The sequence below is a fragment of the Amblyomma americanum genome, chromosome 7, assembly GCF_052857255.1.
Source record: "Amblyomma americanum isolate KBUSLIRL-KWMA chromosome 7, ASM5285725v1, whole genome shotgun sequence".
NCBI lineage: Eukaryota > Metazoa > Arthropoda > Arachnida > Ixodida > Ixodidae > Amblyomma > Amblyomma americanum.
This window is the reverse complement of record NC_135503.1, coordinates 42,880,171-42,900,233: the sequence shown is the minus strand read 5'-3', so window position 1 is coordinate 42,900,233 and position 20,063 is coordinate 42,880,171. Positions and strand designations below refer to the sequence as shown.

The 20,063-nt window shown below is 50.8% G+C and overlaps 1 protein-coding gene and 1 pseudogene across 1 annotated transcript in view; one reads left to right on the top strand and one right to left on the bottom strand.

Annotated features, from left to right (window-relative positions):
- Positions 1-20,063, bottom strand: part of Tmhs (Tetraspan membrane protein in hair cell stereocilia) — a 168,332-nt gene that overhangs the window by 78,311 nt on the left and 69,958 nt on the right. The gene's annotated exons all lie outside the window — the stretch shown is intronic.
- Positions 7,069-7,189, top strand: LOC144099601 (U2 spliceosomal RNA; annotated as a pseudogene).

Below are 20,063 nucleotides of genomic sequence, written 5' to 3'. Positions count from 1 at the left end.
TCTTCTTTGAGCCACTCCTGCATGTTTGACATAAGCCTGTAGGCAAACTCTGTATATGACTCATTTCTGCCTTTTTCATTTTCCCGAAACTTCCGACGGAACGCCTCCGCTGACAGCCTGTACTTTTTTAGCAGACTTGATTTCACTTGGTCGAAATCCTCTGCCTCCTCTCTCTTCAAGCGAGCGACTACGTCGGCCGCCTCGGCGGGTAACAAAGTGAGCAAGCGCTGTGGCCACGTTTCCCGAGAGAACCCCTGCTTCTCGCACGTTCGCTCAAAGTTAACCAGGAACAAACCAATGTCCTCTCCAAGCTTAAACGGCCGCATCAGGTCAGTCATTTTGAACGATACCCGTTCTCCTGCACCGTGTGCCTGACTTCCATTACGAGCGCGTTCCATCTCTACCTCGAGACGCTTCATTTCCAAAGCGTGTTGACGGTCGCGCTCTTCTTTCTCTTTTTGTTCTTTACGTTCTCGCTCCTCTTTCTCTTTTTGTTCTTTACGTTCGCGCTCGTCTTTCTCTTTTTGTTCTTTACGTTCGCGCTCCTCTTTCTCTTTTTGTTCTTTACGTTCGCGCTCCTCTTTCTCTTTTTGTTCCCTCTCCTCAATGGTCTCAAGGCATTCCGACAGCTCGTCATCCTCAGCCTCCAACTCAAGAATCGCCCTTAGCAGTTCTGGTTTTCTGAGTTTGTCTGAGACATCAAGACCCAACTCTCTTGCAAGCTCCAGCAATTTCGGTTTGCGCAACGACTTCAAATCCATGGCTGCTCCGAATGCTGCTTTCTCTACTGCCTACTATTGTCTTGCCGCAAACTAACCCGGCAGCAACGACAACCACAATTACCAGCTCTGTTTCTGACACTAACAAAAGCCTGGCAAAACTCAGAAGAAGAAAGTCCCGCACTCACCAAACCTCGCAGCCACGAATTCAGCGCAGTCGTTCCGCTGCAGGCAACCAGTCATCACACAGGGCTCGTTGCGCTGCTCCCGGATGGTCGTTGTGCTGCTCAGCATACAGTTGACCGCATATCTTCGCTGCTGGCCTCCGTTGTCGGGATCTCACCGCTGGCAACCAGTTGTTGCATTTGGGTTGCAAGCCCCAAAGGTAGCGTTGGCCTGGCGGCCTGGGGCAAAGCAGGAAACATCCGAAGGTCCCGGCAAAGGAAGAGTCGACTGGCAACAGAACAACTAGTTTATTCTGGCATCGCAAAAGAGCAGCCGGTCAGGGCGACCACGTTACTCGAAGGAAGGAATCGAAGGCTCTCTTTGGCGTCCGGGGCAGCCCCCTTTATACCCACGGAGTCGAGGGCAAGAGGGAACGGCTTGGGAAGAGTCATCCGATACGGCGACGCTTGAACATGTTCAGGCGTGACGGGCGCGTCCGCCAGGCCGGCGCCGGTCAGACCTCCTCGCCTCCCAGTTGGAGAGCTCCTCTCCCCGGCTTGCCGCGCTTTGACAAGCGTGGGCAAAACATGCACACACACAAACACGCACGCACGACGACACGTGGCACTGAAACCTGCCTGGACGCGCTTGGCGGGAGGCGTTGCGGCAGCGATGAACGAAGCCGCGGCATCCGGTGCATCCGCGCCGGCTATACCGCGCGCTGTAGGCGAGACGTAACAGTGCCAAGGCGACGCGACGTTTAACGAGGGCGGCATTCGGCGAACTTCCTTAATGAGCATGCACTCCGTTATGCATCTGTCCAGCGGCACATAAAGTGACAGCATCTATCCAGTAGCCTGGTTCTGGAGTATACGTGAGCGTATAATATGCATCGAAGCAGCGGCGTCTGCGTGGACAGTATTGCAGGCAAAGCGTCGAACCTTGCGCATAATCAAAACATAGTCGTGCGCTCGCAGGAATACGTAAACGTCGGCGGTTCGCGGTCGCATACTTCGCTTCGACGCGTAAACGACAAGTCCCCGCGGCAAAGTGCGCCCCACGCTTCCCTCATTTGCGTGCAACATCCCGGGGTATTCGCTGCATGCAGAGCGGGTTCTCCATCGGAGATGAAGCAATCACGGTGCACACACGCGGGAGATGTGCTTAAACCTCGTTTTCCGCGCGTGCGATCGGCAGGCGCGCCGTTCATCGCCACACGCTGTCGCCCTGTCAAGGGACGAGACACCGCTCAAACACGACGTCTTGTTCAAACGCCGATGGAACCCCCCCCCCCCCCCCCCCTCTCTCTCTCTCTTCCCCAAACCGATGTCTGTGACGTCACAGGGCACACAAGCGGCGCCGTCGGCAGCGTGTCGCAGCCGGGATTCCGGTTTCTGGGGAACGCGACATGCCATGTTTCCTGCCAGTCGGCGATGTCGATGTCCGTGGGTTCTATGGGGACGCGCATCATACGAGGCCGGATCGCCCGGATCCTGAGGACGCAAGCGCATGCCTGTGATGCTGTCGACCTCGCTCGCCAATGAGGACGCGAGAGTCGGATTCCTTCTGGTCGCCAGCCGCTCGTTGTTGGGTAATGAGTGCGTAGTCTTAATGCACATTGATGTTCCAGTACGCATAAAGGAAGCGCCGCATTAGTATTCCGGAAGGCGTTCATGTCCGCCGTCAGTACAGCCAGCGACCTCAACGCCGCCTGGTGGAAGAAAGCAAGCGCGTTGCAACTATAGAGCTATAGCTCCGTTAGAGGTAGCACTGCATGTCGCTGCTCAGGCAGTAAAGGATAAAAATAGCAAATCAGCAGTGTGTGTTGTGGTTGGCGGTCGCAAGCTCGTATAGAGTGCTATGCGTGAACCCCTCTCCCCCCTTTTTTTTTACAAAGCTCAATTGACCTTTTTTTTTCTTTGACCTTCTTAGCCCAAATTAATGGCATCATACTTGGGTTCGGTGACCAAAACAGAAGACGAAGGACTTGACATGAGTCGGTACCAACTCGCCCAACATATGGTACTGTTAAGGTATTGTACTTATTTACGGTCCTCCTTGCCGGCAGCGCAGCTATCATCCGTTACATCAGCTCCTCATATGCTTATGCACCGACGTCTTCAATCAACGAGCGATGAGGAAAACTGGATGCAGTGAGTGCGTTTGGCGAAAAGAACCCCGCGAAGCAGTGGAAGTTCGGTCCATGTCATCAGAACGCGCAGGTTCCGGCAGTATACAGCTCCCTTCACAGAGCATGGTGTCGCCTTTATGTGCTTCTTCGTCTCTTAGCGTTTTTTTCTTATCTCTGTCTGTATACATACTCGTAATTCTGCATCTTGCTTGCCAATACACTACCTTCGCGTCAATAGTGCGCGGTGATCGAACGGAAGTGTTTGTATACAAAGGAAATTCGAAGACAGAAGAGCCTCTTGTGCTATGTGAGTTGCTCCACTTTTTAAATCTCGTTTACTTTCAAGTCTCTGTCTCGGCATGACTTAAAACAATGTTTTGTTTCTAATAGCTGCACATTTTCAAAGCTGTATAAGCTTTGAGGAATGTTGAGTCTCAAAGCCAGCTAAAACATACCCTTGGCGACAATTTTCAGGCACGTACGAGCGAGGAGAAAGAAAAAACAAAACAAAAACAGACTTCCATTGTTCTGGTATTCAGCGCTTGCGAATCGCATGCAGCGACCGCTACCACCCGCACTCGCAGTCACAGTTTCCTTTCCTCTGCACGTACGCGCACCCGCTGGCTAGCCGACGCGCGAACGTGACCATTCGCAACGTCCTTCGCCCGTCGTAACTATCAGTTCCCTTGGCTCCAAGGCGAGCTCCCCCCCCCCCCCCCCTTCTTTCCCACTCGGAAAAACAGAAAGCGAACGACAAGAAACCCACAAAATCAAGCACGTGTCGTCAGAACGTCCAGCATATGCAGGTCGCGATCACTACGCGAACGCCGGCCTGTCGACGTGCTTGTCGACAACATCGACGTCTGCCCCGAGCAGCCCGGGGAAGATACAGGGAGATGCTCCGAAGTCAGACGCGATGACGTCGTGTTTGAAGGCTCAGCTGGCGTGCTTCTCTGTCAACGCGTCTCGCTGACGACGTCGTGGTCGGCTTCTGTCCGGTTCTCGAGATACAATCTCCGGCCCTGATCTCGCAGCCTTCGGGGACCTCGGAGGCGAACGGCTCCGCAGACAGCTGATTAGACGGCGGGAAGTGGAGCCCGGGAATAGGAGCTTAAGAAGCTGCCAAGTATGACCGGATGCGCTGGATTGCCAATTGTTCCGAGGTCCGCAGGACGGGACGCGAACGAGCGATGTGCGGAAGCGAGGGCGTTAATCTATATTCAGATGACCGGCTGTGACAGAAGACCCGTCCACAACTGTCGCAACGAACGACTGTTCGCGAGCGCCCCCTATTGCTCCCGTTTTAGGAACAAAGTAAGCACAGGAAGAGCATATATAGTAAGGTTATTCATAAGATTGTATTTCAGCAAAACAGCATTAAGTAAGTGTTAAGTTGGGCCGCCGCGGTGGCTGAGTGGTAATGGCGCTCGGCTGCTGGCTCGAAAGACGCGGGTTCGATCCCGGCCGCGGCGGTCGAATTTCGATGGAGGCGAAATTCTAGAGGCCCGTGTACTGTGCGATGTCAGTGCACGTTAAAGAACCCCAGGTGGTCGAAATTCCCGGAACCCTTCACTACGGCGTCTCTCATAGTCTGAGTCGCTTTGGGACGTTAAACCCCCATAAACCAAACCTAAGTGTCAAGTTGGAGTCTCAAAGGGACATTATTCTCGGAACACCGGCCGTCAGGTTGGGAATTGCGCCGACACGTCAGGCTGAAGTTGTCATTAACCACACGCATGTCAAAGATGGACCGACTAGCCGGATGTATTCATGGTTCGATTTTCCCTAAAAGCAAGAATGGGGAGCTTCGAGAGCAAAGCATACAAATATGATGCGCTCGTCTTCAAGTGAGAGTTCGGAATGTCTTCTTTGCTACAGAAGCACATCACTTATTGATATGGTCTCCTCCAGCAACCGCGCACTTCAGCCATCGATGCTGGCTGTCTTTGCAAGCTGTTGTAGCAGGGTGAGGGCGGCCATTGGCGGCAGCGCGCATGCAAAGAGCGCACACTTTAGACGGTTTCTTACCATTGGAAATAACCATAAGATTCGATGACGCGAGGTTCAGGCTAAGTCAGTGAAGCAAAAAAGCCCTAAACGGAGAAAACAGCACTTAAAATGGCCCGGAGAAAGGGGAAGAATACGACGCTAACAACCACGTTTTATTGTGCGGATGTACCTTATACATGAGTACATCAGTGGCGCCCAAAGAAATAAAAATGCATACAAACGCAATAAAAGTATTAAATTGAATGACTTATGAGCTTTCAGATTTTGTGCTTTTAGTTTGTATAATAATAATAATAATAATAATAATAATAATAATAATAATAATAATAATAATAATAATAATAATTGGTTTATGGGGAAAGGAAATGGCGCAGTATCTGTCTCATATATCGTTGGACACCTGAACCACGCCGTAAGGGAAGGGATGAAGGAGGGAGTGAAAGAAGAAAGGAAGAAGAGGTGCTGTAGTGGAGGGCTCCGGAATAATTTCGACCACCTGGGGATCTTTAACGTGCACTGACATCGCACAGCACACGGGCGCCTTAGCGTTTTGCCTCCATAAAAACGCAGCCGCCGCGGTCGGGTTCGAACCCGGGAACTCCGGTTAGTTTGTATAATGTGCACATTTTGCTTTCTGTGGGCGGCACTGATGTGTAGAAGGCACGTCCGGGTAGATTTTTATCAGGAAATGAAAGATGCAGTAACTGCCTCACTTTTTGATGGCCACCTCAACCGTGCCATGGGGAAGGGAAAAGGAGAGAGTGAAAGAAGGAGAGAAATAGGTGCCGTAGTGGAGGTCTCCGGGATGATTTCGACCCCCTGGCGATCTTTAACGTGCACTGACGTCGTCCAGTAAAACACTACTGTTAGCGCCGTGTTGTGCGGCTTCCATTCAGTGCCGGCCGTGTAAGTGCTGTTTTCACCGTTGATAACGCATCAGCCAGCCCCACTTTCCTCATTGTTAATACACGTCTTCCCATCATTTTACGACAGTGCCCAAAGGCTATAAGCTATATAGTGCGCCGAAAAGGCTGGTGGGTATCACACATCGCAAAGGGATGTGCTCCTGTGTTAGTGGGCCTTCCAAACCTTCATTTGAACTTATATTCTTTAAGTTAAAGTCTAAGAAGCAAAAGGTATCCGACAGCTGTCCCATTACTCCGATTTACACCCCGTATAAATTTACATCAGGTACAACTCGCATTTCCGAAAAAAAGCAAGGCGTTTCATTTATTTTTCTGAAGCCTTATACTATACGCTTTCTAGAGCCCATCATATCGTCAAAATACCGGACAATAATATCGCTCACGTTTTTACACGCTCCGCGTTCCAGGGGCTTGCGCTCAAGCGCTTGACCCAAGCGAAGGGCGGAGCCAACAATTTTACCTCCCTTCTCGCCTCTCGCGATCTTGAAATAAAAGTCGCTGCCACTCTTCCCTTATTCGAGAACAATGGAGGCGCGCGCCCGCGGCCTAGACGCGAAGGGGTGGCAATATTGAAACGCTTTCTAATTATAGACACCCACTGCCGCCTGCGCGACCCGGCTACCATGAAACGCAGCCTCCACTCTTTGCTACCTCATTGTTTTCTCTTTCTTCTCTTTTTCGTAGCTTCTTTTCTCGCGAGGCCTTCCGCGTGCTCTGACGCCTAGGTGTTTACTTCTTCCTCGAGTGTGCCAGGCAGCACACGCGCGCCTCGCCTCCGTCTCATCTTCCTCCTCTGTTGTCCGCCACGGCCAGCGGCTCGGAACGGTCCCGCCCCAGACGTCGGGGCGACACGCACGCCGACCGCAAGGCACGCCTGCCTGCCTCTCTCGGACTTAAGACGGCGCCGCTCGGGACGCTATATTTGACGGCGCCGTTTTTGGCATGATTTTTGCGGACAGAGGTGGGTCCCCGGTCACTTTACTGTCGTGTCCGGTTGTTTGTGAGCTAGAAGAGGGGAGGATATGGAAAGAGGGAAGGTGTCCGCCATCGGCTTGTAGATGTGCCAACTTGTCAAAAGCGAGCACTAAATGCGATGCGAATGTCCGGACCCCGTAGAATATCTGTTACGGGTCCAATTGGACTTATTTTTGGAAATCTGGCGGAGAGTTTGAAGGTTGCTTCACTTCCGCCATCGGTTGACCCGGTATTGCACTGCCTCCGGGATCGGCCTTGTCTTTAGCGCGTCTTTACTATCCAGTCTTTCTATCCCATCTTTCAACTCTCCTACTATCTGCACGTGGTAGCGATTGTGGCTCGGCTTGAGCCAGTGAGCAGGCCTGTGCACTTTCCTTTTCTTTATTCCTGGCAACAACAGACAGACGAGCGATAAACTGCAAGTAGCCTCTTTTACTATCGGGGACAAATTCGCGAACACTTTCTGAAGAACCGCCGCCGCGGTGGCTCAGTTTGGCGCTCGGCTGCTGACCCGAAAGACGCGGGTTCGATCCCGACCGCAGCGGTCGAATTTCGATCGAGGCGAAATTCTAGAGGCTCGTGTACTGTGCGATGTCAGTGCACGTTAAAGAACCCCAGGTGGCCGAAATTTCCGGAGCCCTTCACTACGGCGTCCCTCATAGGCTTAGTCGCTTTGGGACGTTGAGCCCCGATATAAACCATAAACGTTCTGAAGGACAGGAACAACTCTCTTTTTGTTGTTGCTGTGTTGCTTTTTGCCTTGCTTTAGTAGTAGCAATGCCCTGTAATCACGCATATATGCATAATAAAAAATTCTGACTCAAATTGTTTTTTTTTTTCAAGTTTAATTTTGGTGCTGCCTTTTGAGCTACCGCTAAACTGTTTTTTTTCTTGACTAAAAAGTGCCCTATACAATGCCGGTTGCCATGCAATGCCTGTCTTCTTAATTATGCGTAAAAGCTTCCTGCTCAGCTGTCGGTTCCTAATGTTTGTATAAGGTCCCCGGCACTCCCAAGCAGTCCCCGATTTTCGCTGGAATGCCACACAACCCCCAGCTGTAAAAAAAAAAATTAAATATCGTGGCTCAAGAAGACATGGCCTATATAGGTTATACATAACTTTGCTACTCTGTCAACACCATTCGGGGCAGTTGCAGCTCGACCTCTGTAACGCGCGTCACAGAAATGAAACGCCAGCATAACCGCCCTCACAAAAAGGAGCTGTTGCGAAAACTTATTTCATCCTCCTCGTGGTGGACGGAAATGATCGCTGGAGACGTTAATTGGACAGCTTAATCCGTCGCGTGTACGTGACACTGGGACGCAGTCGGCAGAAGGGTGCAAGTGCACTCCGAAACTGTTTTGACGATCACTACAAGAGAGAAGGCAATGCCCAACAACTGCCCTTCAGTGCATTTTCTTCTAGAGTGTGAAATATTTAAGAAATGCACAAATAAAATGCTGGCATTTCAACGCTGCATGTTGCAGTTGGACAGTAGCGATCAACGACCTCGAACAGAAACTTTTCCGAAAGCGCTGATAATCGCAGAAATAAGTACGATAGCGCCATCTCTTGACAAAGACGGATGTCGCGTACCCACCGTCACGGCTGGTCTTGAGTGCGCGCGCTCACGTCTGTTCCAGACCGGCCGTGCCTCAGTATAATGCGCTCCGTTCTCTAATAGGCGGGTGACTGCGCATGCGCCGCCTGTAGCCTACATCGCAGAGACACCTGTCCGCATGGGCGGCAATTAGGCCGTCACCCGACAGTTGCGCATAAGCAGAAAATAGAGCCACTCCCCACCTACAATGAAGCGACCAGGACAGTTGCGCAAGGAGTACCTGAGCGTAGTTCGAGCTCGACGAAGGCGACGCCTTTGTGCCCGCTCACGCCTGTCGCGCGCATGCGTATACTCGCAGCTGTGCGCGCGGATTATGAGTCGCGCGCGATTAACCCCCTTGACAGCGCCGCCGCGCGCTTCGTGGGAACCCGAAGCGGCGCGCCTCTTTCACTGATCTTTACTTTCGCTGTTGAACGACCAGTGAGCGGAAGTAGGGAACGCCGACCACACTCCCATCGATAGCGCTGCAAGGCGGGGAGGCTGCGTTGTGCTTAGCGTTTAACAGGCGCGGCAGGAGAGGTGTCATTACGTCATTGAACAACAGGACCAAGTATCGGTGCCCTCTTTGCGCTTAAACGGATGCTGCGGTGGCAAGATCGTATCTCACTGCGGCGCTTGTGTGTTTCGAGGTGTGTTAAATAACGTGGCTTGGGCGCGTCTTTTGAACTGGCTTGTTTGTAAATTCTTGTGCGGATATGTGTTCAACTCTATGCATGCGTACCCGCTTACTTATAACTTTGTTATTTAATGTATGGCAACAACTTAAGATTGGCTATACAGTCACCCTGGTGTAAGTTCTTACGCTTTTTGCACAGGTCTAAAGGTATAGCGAGGCAGCAGAGGGAAGAAACTCAATAAACACTCCTATTCTCTTGCTTCCATACATCCATACCAAGTATAGCGAAGACATTATTATATTTAATTTTACACTTTTCGATATTCACGCTATTATTTCCTAAGCATTGTCCAACCTAACCCGTCCTTATAAGATGGGGCCTGATGCACTGTCAATATTCTCGGGCTCTCTCTCTCTCTCTCTCTTTTTCCTGCTTAGTAAACACTCTTCAGCGCACTAGCCACTGCTTTGATGTGCATCTGAGTGTTTAAAATGTTCGCACATCACTCGGGAAGTAATTGAGCTTAATATGAAACAGCGCCCTGAATCTCTAAAGTATTGATCCATGCAATCCGCTTCACTTTACCTGTCATTTGTCATTGGTACCTGCCTTTATATTTTCATCTCTTTTCTTAGCCGTACAGAGTTGCACGCTTCGTTCATTATATCGTTTTTCTTTCTTTTTTTCATCTTCGTTACTTGCTAGCATGTCATTCTAGACGGGATGAACTCGTTGCAAGCGAAAATAAATACCGCCAATGGAGACGTTTTTGTGGTCGAAGGCTTTCCGCACGAGCACCTGTAGAGCCGGAACAAATGATCCATCGCTCAATCTCCGGCGGGCGAGCCAATTGAATACCGTAGGGCCACTCAAGAATCTCTCATCGACAGTCGTCGACGGCTTGCAGCGCCCAAAACGAAATCAACATAAGAGCGCGGACGGGAGATGCCACGCATCCTCCCTGTCCGTCATCTTCAGCGCCTTCTTTATCCCGCAGCTGCCGCTCGAGTTACCCCTTACACATCCGTCGTTGTTTTACTATACACGAAACAACGCATGCATCGACTCGTAGTGCCGACTGACCAACCAGCCGGCCAGCCAGCCGCACGGCAATCCGCTCACGACGCGACGTCGACCGAGCCCGTGGAACCACTCGAACCCTTCGGCATCTCAAGACCTGTCCTACACCCCCAACGAGCGCGCTGCAGCCGCCCAGAGTCGACGTGCAAAGGCGTTGTGTATTGACGTATTCAGGTCATGACTGGGAGACCGAATGTCTTCTCGCCTGGCTGCACTTGGGTAGGACAGTGGTCATCGTCGAGTCCCCAACAGAGCAGTTCCCGCCAGGTCCCTGCCGCATGCTGTGGGCTGCGGTCTGTCTTTCTCTCTCTCTGTCTTTGATCGGCGTCGATACACGCTGCCGTGGGCCTGGCAGCAGCTCGAGCAACGTTGCGTTCAGCAGAAAAAACGGGCGCGCCTGCCTGCCTCATACGGTGCTCAGTGTTTGCCTTTGCAAACGGGGTTAACAGGCACGTGCTTGTGCTGCTGCTGCCGTTCGGCCGAGCCCGCGGCCGCGCCGGCTGCGTCCGGTCAGAAGGCGTGGAAGTCTTGATGAATAGAAGGACGGTAAATCTTTTCTTCGGCGAAAAGCAGTCGCACGGTTTGCGTAGCCCCCCTCCCCTTCCACTGCCTGCCTGCGTAAGACTGGCTCCTACGAAGACTGCGTAACACCCCTTGCGCGGTTAGCGTCCTGTGGCTTCATGCCTCCGTACAGGTCCATAAAAGAAAGCGTATGGAATAGAAACAAACGCAATATTGAAGGCGAGGCATACTCTCGCGGCGCCCCCTTCCAGAAGAATAGGCATAATGGCGCACTTAAGATTCCGCTGACGGAAATTCCCACTACACACTTAAACAATTTCGCACTCATGAGGGTGAAAATCGGCTTGTCCCCAGAGGAACACCATTTATCACCTAGCGGGTGTTGCGAAAGGGTGCAGATCTTCAGGAAGGGTGCACCGCATGAAAGTTTAGAGGGTGCGCATCAATCCAAGGCTTTTGCTTCATGGGTGATTCAGTATGGAACACCCTTCCAACATGCATACGTAGAGGTGTTATAGAAAAATAGTGCCCTTTTATAAGGGTGCAACCATTACGCCCTCTACAGTATCATGAAGTGCACCCTTCCTTAAGGGTGCTGATCTCTGCACCCTTTTTTAGCACCCAATAGGTGGCAATGGGTGTTCGTCTGGGGACAAGCTGATATGCACCCTTGTGGGTGCGAAATTGTTTAGTGTGTACTTTATCATTTCAGTAAGGCTCTGAACTTTTCCCGTGTATATACTATGGGATATGACGTCAAGGCAGAGCGCATTTGTCGAGACAGCCATGAAGTCTAACGTGGGCTGACTTTGGAAGGACATGACTGGCATTCCTGGTAAGGACATGACCGGCATTCCTAACGTGTTTGCTGGCAAAGTACGCAGACCTTCGGTTAATAATAATAATAATTGGTTTTTGGGGAAAGGAAATGGCGCAGTATCTGTCTCGTATATCGTTGTACACCTGAACCGCGCCGTAAGGGAAGGGATAAGGAGGGAGTGAAAGAAGAAAGGAAGAAACAGGCGCCGTAGTGGAGGGCTCCGGTATAATTTCGACCACCTGGGGATCTTTAACGTGCACTGACATCGCACAGGCGCCTTGTGCGATGTCAGTGCACGTTAAAGATCCCCAGGTGGTCGAAATGATTCCGGAGCCCGACCTTCGGTTTGTGATGAAAAAAAAAAAGTACAACTTTCCTAAGTGTGTTCACGCCTCCTAGAATTCCAGACGCCCTTGTCTCTCCAGAAATTCATTAAGTTTCACAAGAGCCCATAACCTAAGAGCACTTTCCGCTTGATCGCTCGAATGTTTGAATTAACGTCGCCAGCTGATGCACGATATTAAAAGACCGGGGCTTCGACTCAAGCCAGTTGTGTGAGTAGGACGCAGCGTGGCAGAGAGGAGAAGAACCAAGAAGAGGCGCCAAAACAAGATTCCACTGCGACCGCGCCCAGCGAGACGCAACGGGGGAAGAAACGGGTGGTCGGTGCGCGACCTTCGCAGACAATTAGCAGCTGCGGTGCATGAGGAGGTGCGCGTCATCATCTCGCCAGAACCGGGTCTGCGTGCCACGGAGATGGCATGCCGCCATCCCGGAAGACGACTGCGCCCCGAGGCGGCGGCAGGGAGACGATTAAGGAGCGTCCCGGTCGGCGTATCATGACCTGTCTTCGGCGCACGCTGCCGCTATAGCATGTATTGCTCCCGGCAGGTGTCCGTGTGCCTCCTCTTCATCGAATGAAGGGCCGAGAGGCGCCGGTAAAAAAAAAAAAAGGAGGACGCGCTAAAAAAGGACGTCTCGAGCGTGATTAGTGCTGTAGCGTGCGACGCTGCGTTTAGCCCTGCGGACCACGCCTCCGGCTTAGTCTGAGACGTGGTATTGAATCAGAGAGATGGACAGATTTGAAGGCTTTTTTTTCTCTCTCTGTGTGTGTGCGTGTGTGTCCAGTCCTGAGCGATCAGTGAGCAATAGAAAGACTGCAGGTGGTCCTATCGATAAGGAAGGAACCGCTGGAAGGCCGGAATCTCAGACATGGCTGAGCAGATCGTCAATGCGCCTTTCGAATACGCTTCAAGTTGCAGTTGCTGTTAAACCAAAACGGGCCAGGCTAGAGACGGAAATCTTCGTGCACACCGCCCTTTTTAAACTAATAAGAACCGATGAAGCGGGGACAGAGCACGTGGGTTACAGATAGTGGTGTACTTTACGGGCTGCTTTGTATCCGACGCAAAAGAACGCACGAATACCAGAAAGAGTCAAACACGAAGGGATTAAGGAACAAGTCGACTTGTTCTCTCCTTCGCGCGCAGTGCCCGCTTCGGAGGAGAGCTTCACATCAATCATTGCCATAGCGCATTACCCGAGCAAAATTCTGCCACCCACGTGTAAACAAATACAGCAAAAGAAACCCCACGGAGTTCGTACCGGCAGGTGTCAGGCATCATCGAATAACCGGCTTTCGTTTCTTTTCGGAGCCAGCGTATATAAGGCCCATACGAATGCATGCATAACGTACATCCGCGCGTCGCGGCGTTTGCAAAGGTCGTCACTCCTTTCAAGACGAGCGCTATTCGTGTCTTATACTGCACGCTGTATACCGCTACACTGCATGCCGACCAGGCTCGCGCGAGGCGCACGCAGATGTCGGGACCTCCGCCAGTCGGGCGGACCGAGCTCTTCTCTTCCTTGCCGCAAAAAAAAAAAAGAGAAAGAATTAGGCGAAGGAAAGCGAAGCCCCGTACGTGAGTGGCAGCTGACGTTCTGGACCCGTTTTGGAGTTATCACGGAATCGCAGACCCGTACACCTTGCACAGCGGCGTCAACGTGCGCGTCCACGTTTCTGTATCCTTCCTTATTTCTCTTTAGCCGGTGTATAAAAGTTTTCCGAAGGTTCGTGCCCTGGCGTCCGGGGCGGCCCAGCTCTTTCACGCGCGGAGCGAAAGGTCGCGGGACGATGACGAAGAGGATAGGAGGAGGAGGAGGAGGAGTTGCGGCGCTGCCACTGCGGTTATTGTCAGAATCCTGTGACGGTCGGAATAGAAACTTGCCCGCCCTCCCGCCTGCACCGGTTTATACGCATCCCGATCTTTCCTTATTTGTGAGTTGGCGGCGAGTTGCTTCAGCGGGGGGTCCGTGAAAGCGGAATCGAGAGTAGGCGTCAGTAGAGATTTTTCTGTCAGTAAGAAGGACGGGAGCTCTCGGAAAGGAAGACAGGTCGTACGCGAAGTTGCCAGCACAAAGTGCTCTTGTTAACCCGCGTGTACAAGGAAAAGGAGGATGCAGGGAACAAACGGCTGGAAGCGAACAAAAATGTAAAAAAAAAAACTGAAGAAAAAAAAACGAAAAAGCAGCGTTTGTCCGAACTGATTCAATGCTTTAATTTTCGAGAAAAATGTCCAAAATCGCTGAAGTTAAAATCAAAAGGAGTCGTTAGATATTAACATCTACCCAAGCGAAGCCACGTAGGTGCTAAATATAAGTACGCGGCTTTCTCATAATATGCGCAGCTGAAGAAAAATTCCCCCTGGTTCGGGGCTCGAACCATAGACAACTGTCTGCCATGAGCAGTCGCTATATATACTGCAGCTATGCTAACCAGGTTAACTGGCAAAGGATAGGGCGAGGACGAATCGATAAGCAGCTTAAATCAAAAACTAGGACTGTTAAAAATATTTTGCGAAATTTCCCGGTGTAGAGTAGGTTTAGATCAAGGGAGTTATTACTCATTAGTATCGATTCAGTTGGCGGCAAAGTGGTTTAAATTAGGTTTAATTACACATAGCCTTACTAGAATGGATAAGTTAGCATTTAGCCCATCTGACGCTGTACGCGAGTCGCAAAAACTTGGTTTTGTCGTCTATAGTCGGATATAGCAATGAAGCTCCGCCCCCATTCGGCACCACCGCACAGAATTCTTCCGCTACAAAAACGTAGTTCGTTGTTAAAACTTCTCTTGTTACCTAACAAGAAGCTAATCACAAGAAGAAAAATTGTTTGCTCTAGAATTCTAATAATTGGCTAGTTCAATAAAGTCAAACATTAAAAACCTGATTTCGTTGACTGTTAATTGTTTGGCTAGCGGAGTAATACAGGGCATCTCGGACCGTGACCCAGTTTTAACAACTGCTGTTTTTTTTTTAAAAAAACTTGTATCATACTATAGCTTGCGCTATACATCTATTACGCAAGTAATGTTAAGCAGAACTTCCTTGTAAACATTTCTGTCTCACATTTTCATTTATCTTCACCGTAGTTCAATACTGAAGTGCTGACATGTAAGATCCCACTCAAAGACTGCACCACAAAAACTGCCAAGCGCTTACAGTTAATATATGAGCGCCATGCCAGTCTGTGACGCGGTGTTTTTTTACGTGCCGCAAAATAGAACACGTAGCACATTCGCCGACTTTACAGTTCCATTTCTAAGCGCGTTAACGTGACTCCTCCAGGAAGACCTACGTCACGCGTCGGACTTCGTGACGCTGCTGTTAAGAAACAGTTCCTTCTAGCCGTAGCCGCTCGTGACGAGCACTGGACGGAGCAGTTAGAGTTCACCGCTGCTTCCGCAAACTACGACGACGTGGTGATGCGATTTCCTTGAGTGAAAAACGGGACAGCAACCTCTCCCCTCGCCTCCTCATTAGCGACGGAAGAGAGGTGTGGAAAGGGTGCAAGGTAACGGACACCTTTTTTTTTTTTGCGTGAACGGTAAAAGGAAATGTCAGACTTTCCGAATCCCCCTTTTCATCATTAAAGTACAGGCTCATTACATGGGCCACATAGCAACCTACCACGGCCAGAACAAACCGGATCATCTTGTACCAGAGATGGCATATTCTCACTGAACAGGCTGCAAATCTGGTCCCCCATCACTGGTCAGAAGTCGACCAATGGAGAGCGCACATTCTGCATCGTGCTCATTTCAAAGTGCTGTAAGCCCGACAATCCGTCCCTCTGTTCCTCAAACAGATGTACAGCCCCCGCCAAAAGTGTACAGTCCAAAGGGTTTGCTTCTAAGTTGTTTAGCGGGGCTCCCAGCACATCTAGCAGTTAAAAGCTTAGGAGTATTGAGGACGCGAAGCCATTCCTCTTTCGAGAGATTACGGTCACTGAGGATGAACAACGAGACATTCTGCAGGCCTCACAAGAAAACCGCTTGGTCTGCATAACTTTTGACGAGGGCTGTACATCTGTCATTACTGGGTTGTTGAGGACCATTAGCGAATGTGGAGCTTTTTAATTTTGAACGGCGTCTTTCATCTGCCAATGTGCATATGCCTTTAGAATGCTCAGCTGCTGGTGACGCTGTAGCCATGGAAAAATCGGTGATTGTCAAACGACTATTCTCATATATCATTTAGACAAAGCGCTAGCTTTATTTTATAAGTGATGCACGCCTATCTGTGCAAGCAAAACACGAATGGAGAATAAAGTTGTAAACCGATTGGATATTGTGCGCTATGAGGTGAGTTTCCAAGACGACGTTTCTTAGAATAAAAAAGTCCAAGAACGAAAAACTCGACGGCTCCACCCTTAACGGTCCTGCTAATCGTTCCGACGATGCGACAGCCTGTACCCGGCAAATGCCAATTCTCAATAGTGATGAGCATCGCAGCGTAGCATTGGTAGTGAATAGTAAATGACAAGAGCATAAAATGTTCGTACTCGTCGCGTAAGCTATTCCTAGCCTATCCGTAGTTCTCTTTCATGTAATGACGACCTCTTTACACATGGGTAAACGTCCTCACACACACTATAGTTTCTGATGTTCGCGGAATGATACGCGGGAGTGACGCGATCGCTCTTCACGCACATCGGTATCGTCGCCGGTGAAATTGTGGGTCACTGAATTTTTAAAACGGAAGTACGCGAGAATACCCGGAAGAGAACGATAACTGATCAAGGGGAGCTTGGACCTGTATTCAAAACGGGCCACTGTATCGAAACCAGCTTCTTTGAGGCAGGGCTGGGCGTACACTTTGTACTACTTAATTACATGCTCGACTGAAGCCTGTTAAATACTCGAAGATAAGAGGGCCATTCTCAGACCGCATTCTCGGTGAATGACCTCTGGTGCCTTGGGGGCTGCTTTGATGCGACACTACTAGGAGCACTTGACCTCCTCTCCATTCCCTTCCCTTCTGCCTCCACAAGAAATAAAAACCTCAGTATCTCAGCCTTTGCAATCGATCATGCTAATACGGAGACAATGACATAAGTTAAGCCTGGTGGCCTCACCGCCCTTTGTCGAGATAATAAACCGGCATGCTTTCAAATATAATTCAAGCACCGATTTGTCAGTCAATGACCGTACCCTTCAAAGGTCGAGCCGTTCAATACAGCATGTTTGCTGTTCCTCTTCTAGCGCCTACATATGAAAAGCTGCCAGCGCAGTCATCCATAGTTGTAATTGTTGTTGTTCGTGGTATGGCGATATGGGCACAGCCGCATGCCACCATACTTAATCATTGCATTCAACTCTTAAGTTACACTTTCTCATTCCTTTCTCTTGATATAAACTTATTACGTTCATAACTAAGGGCCATTCTTGACGGACAGCGGTAACAAGAACAAATGAAGAGCACATGTTCAACAACAAACACGTGCATTTTACCATTACTAGTCTGTTTGCGAGGAAATGCGCGTCCGTATAATTCGGAACAGCATAAAGAAAACCTAGCAAGAAACGTGATTCACTGCAGACGTTACGCAAAAGAAACTCCGCTGCACGCTATTATCCTGCAAAGCGGCGTCTTGTCAGCTCGACGTGGCTCTCCGCTGCAGTTTCTACGAAATTCCTCTCTCTTCTTCCTCCCTGTCTTCGTTCGCGAATCCAGTTTTCTGCGTCTTGTGGGATCAGTTAATTTATAAGCATTGATTCTGATTTCTTGTTTCAATACTTCATTTTAACTTGATTCGAATTGATTGGCCTTTCTAGCGCTTGTCTGCCGCTGTGCAGTTACTCTTTTACAAGCGCAACTTTTTTACCCTGAAAATCACACCTTGCACAGGAAAAGTAAAAAAAAAAAAGACGGAACGTGATACACACAAGGGTCGCGGTTCATCGCACCGGGGCCGCCCCAGCGGATCGCTTTCTTACTGCCCATACAGACACGCCGTCTGCGATCCATCGATGCGTGTTCCCACCGCAGCTGCAGGGGCCCGGATGAATGGCGGGCGAAGCCAAAGGGTGCAGAGCCGAACAATCGGGTTACAAGGTGCTGCCCGCCACCCTCGCCCCCTTTGTCTTAGCACGCTGCCGCCTTCCGGGCCGTGTAATAGCGCGCGCTCGTTGTTCGCGTTCACCTTGCGCAAGGCGCACCATGAGGCGAGGAGCCGTGTCTGGAGAGGAGGAGGAGGAGGAGGAGGAGGGGTAAGCATGGCCGCCGGGACCGTGCTTCGTGCGAAGCGAGCCGGACCACTGTGACGTAGCAGCTGAGAGCGTGAGCCGAGCGATGAGCCGGAACACTGGAAGAACCTGACCTCCGCGAACGCCGCTTCGCCCCTCACCACCCTCGTGCCATCCTCCGAACCCACCATTTTTTTTTTTCTCTTTTGTCTTTCCGGTCGGCGCGATCGTGGCGTGCGATATCTTCGGTGGTCGTGCGCGCGGTGCGCGCTTCGCCCGCGAATGCCAGCTTGAACGCGGCTCGAAGTCACGCGGATCGAGGGTATATTTTCGTTTAGTGGCTTATGTTGGCTCCTTGCTTGGTTAAGTTTCGGCTTCGGTTCGAAGCGTCAGGAACACCGGACTAAGTACTCGGATGCGCACGAGGAGCCATTGCCATTTCGAAGGCGGAGATATTTGCGCCGAAATCTTTTCAATGTTGTAAGATTAGCGGCGTTGACTTTACCCGTGCTGTGGTAACGCCTCATTTGTCTTTTTGAATCGCTTCACCGCTTGCGAAGCAATTCAGATCAGCCTTTTGACGGCACTCTAAAACGCACCCAAAGGTTGACATAAATAAGGCTGCAAGTGAGTTGTTCCACTAGTCAGACCCGTGACGCACTCGTCCAAAACCTCTGACAGGTGGTGGTGGTGGTGGTGAAAAGTCTTTATTGAATAAAAGAGGTGAGGCTCTTTGAACAGCCCCGCAATGGGTGGAGTCCTTATTCCGGGACCCCATTGGTCGAAGCCGCCAGCTTAGCCCTCTTGACCAAAGCCTTTTGGCCTGAAGGTCCGAGCAGCCAAGCAGGGCCGCCTCCCATTCTTCTCTGGTAGGGTTGGGGAGGGGGGAAAGTGCTGAGTTGCGCTGGCAAGCCCAAACCATGTGGTAGGTGTCAGCCACCTCCCCACAGTGTTTGCACCCGCCAGTGAACGCGGGATCGAAGTGTTTTAGTACTGCCGGGCACAGCATTGTATTCGTGAATAATCGGAGCAGAACGCGTTCGTTTGCTTTCCCCAGTCCATTTGCAGGAGCTGGGTACAGGCGATGCCTATCCTTATAATAGGATGTGATATCTTTGAAGGCGAGTAAGCAGCTACCCTCAGGTTCCAGGTGCTCAGGAGCCAATGGGAACGCCCGGTGAATGAGTGCTGGGGGCCGCCGCGTCTGCAGCTTCGTTTCCTGCTAGGCCCTGATGGCCCGGAGTCCAAACTATGCAGCGGGGAGTAGGATCGGTACCACGGCTGCAGTTCCTTAGTATTCGTTCAGCTAGTGGAGTTATTCAGCCAGCCTCATAATTGCGACACGCCGAACGCGAGTATGTTATGATGTGTTTGGATTTTGAATCAGAAGCAGCTCGGGCGATGGCAACCTCTTCAGCTTGTGTTGTGCCTGGTGCTCGAAAGGAGAGCCCATCCACCTGTATTTCTTAATGTATGAACGCGGCCGTGTACCACCCCCCGTGATTCGGCCCGGCTACATCTACGTAATAGACACCATGTTTGTTGCCATAGTGGTGCGCTAAGGCTTCCGCCCTAACCTGGACGACCACTATGATCCTCCTTATCCATCTTATAGTGGGGAGGGGTCGAAACTCTGACGACGCGTCCTCCAGAGTTCGGGTACTCGGACCCGCTCCTGAATGTGAAAAATCATGTTGGATGTGAAGCCGGGCTAGCATGTGCGGACCCGACCTCGTTTGGCTATCCTCGTGTATTGATTTGCGAGATGGGCTTCCTTGAGCTCCTGAAAAGCGTTCAGCGCTCCCAATGCAAGAAGTCTCGCATTGGAGGTGGAGACAGGAAGGTCAAGTGCCCTCTTCATCATTTTGCGGAGTATTACCTCAACTTTGTCTTCGTCGTGTTTCCGCAAGGGTAGATAAGGGACCGAATAAAGTATTCGGCTGATTAC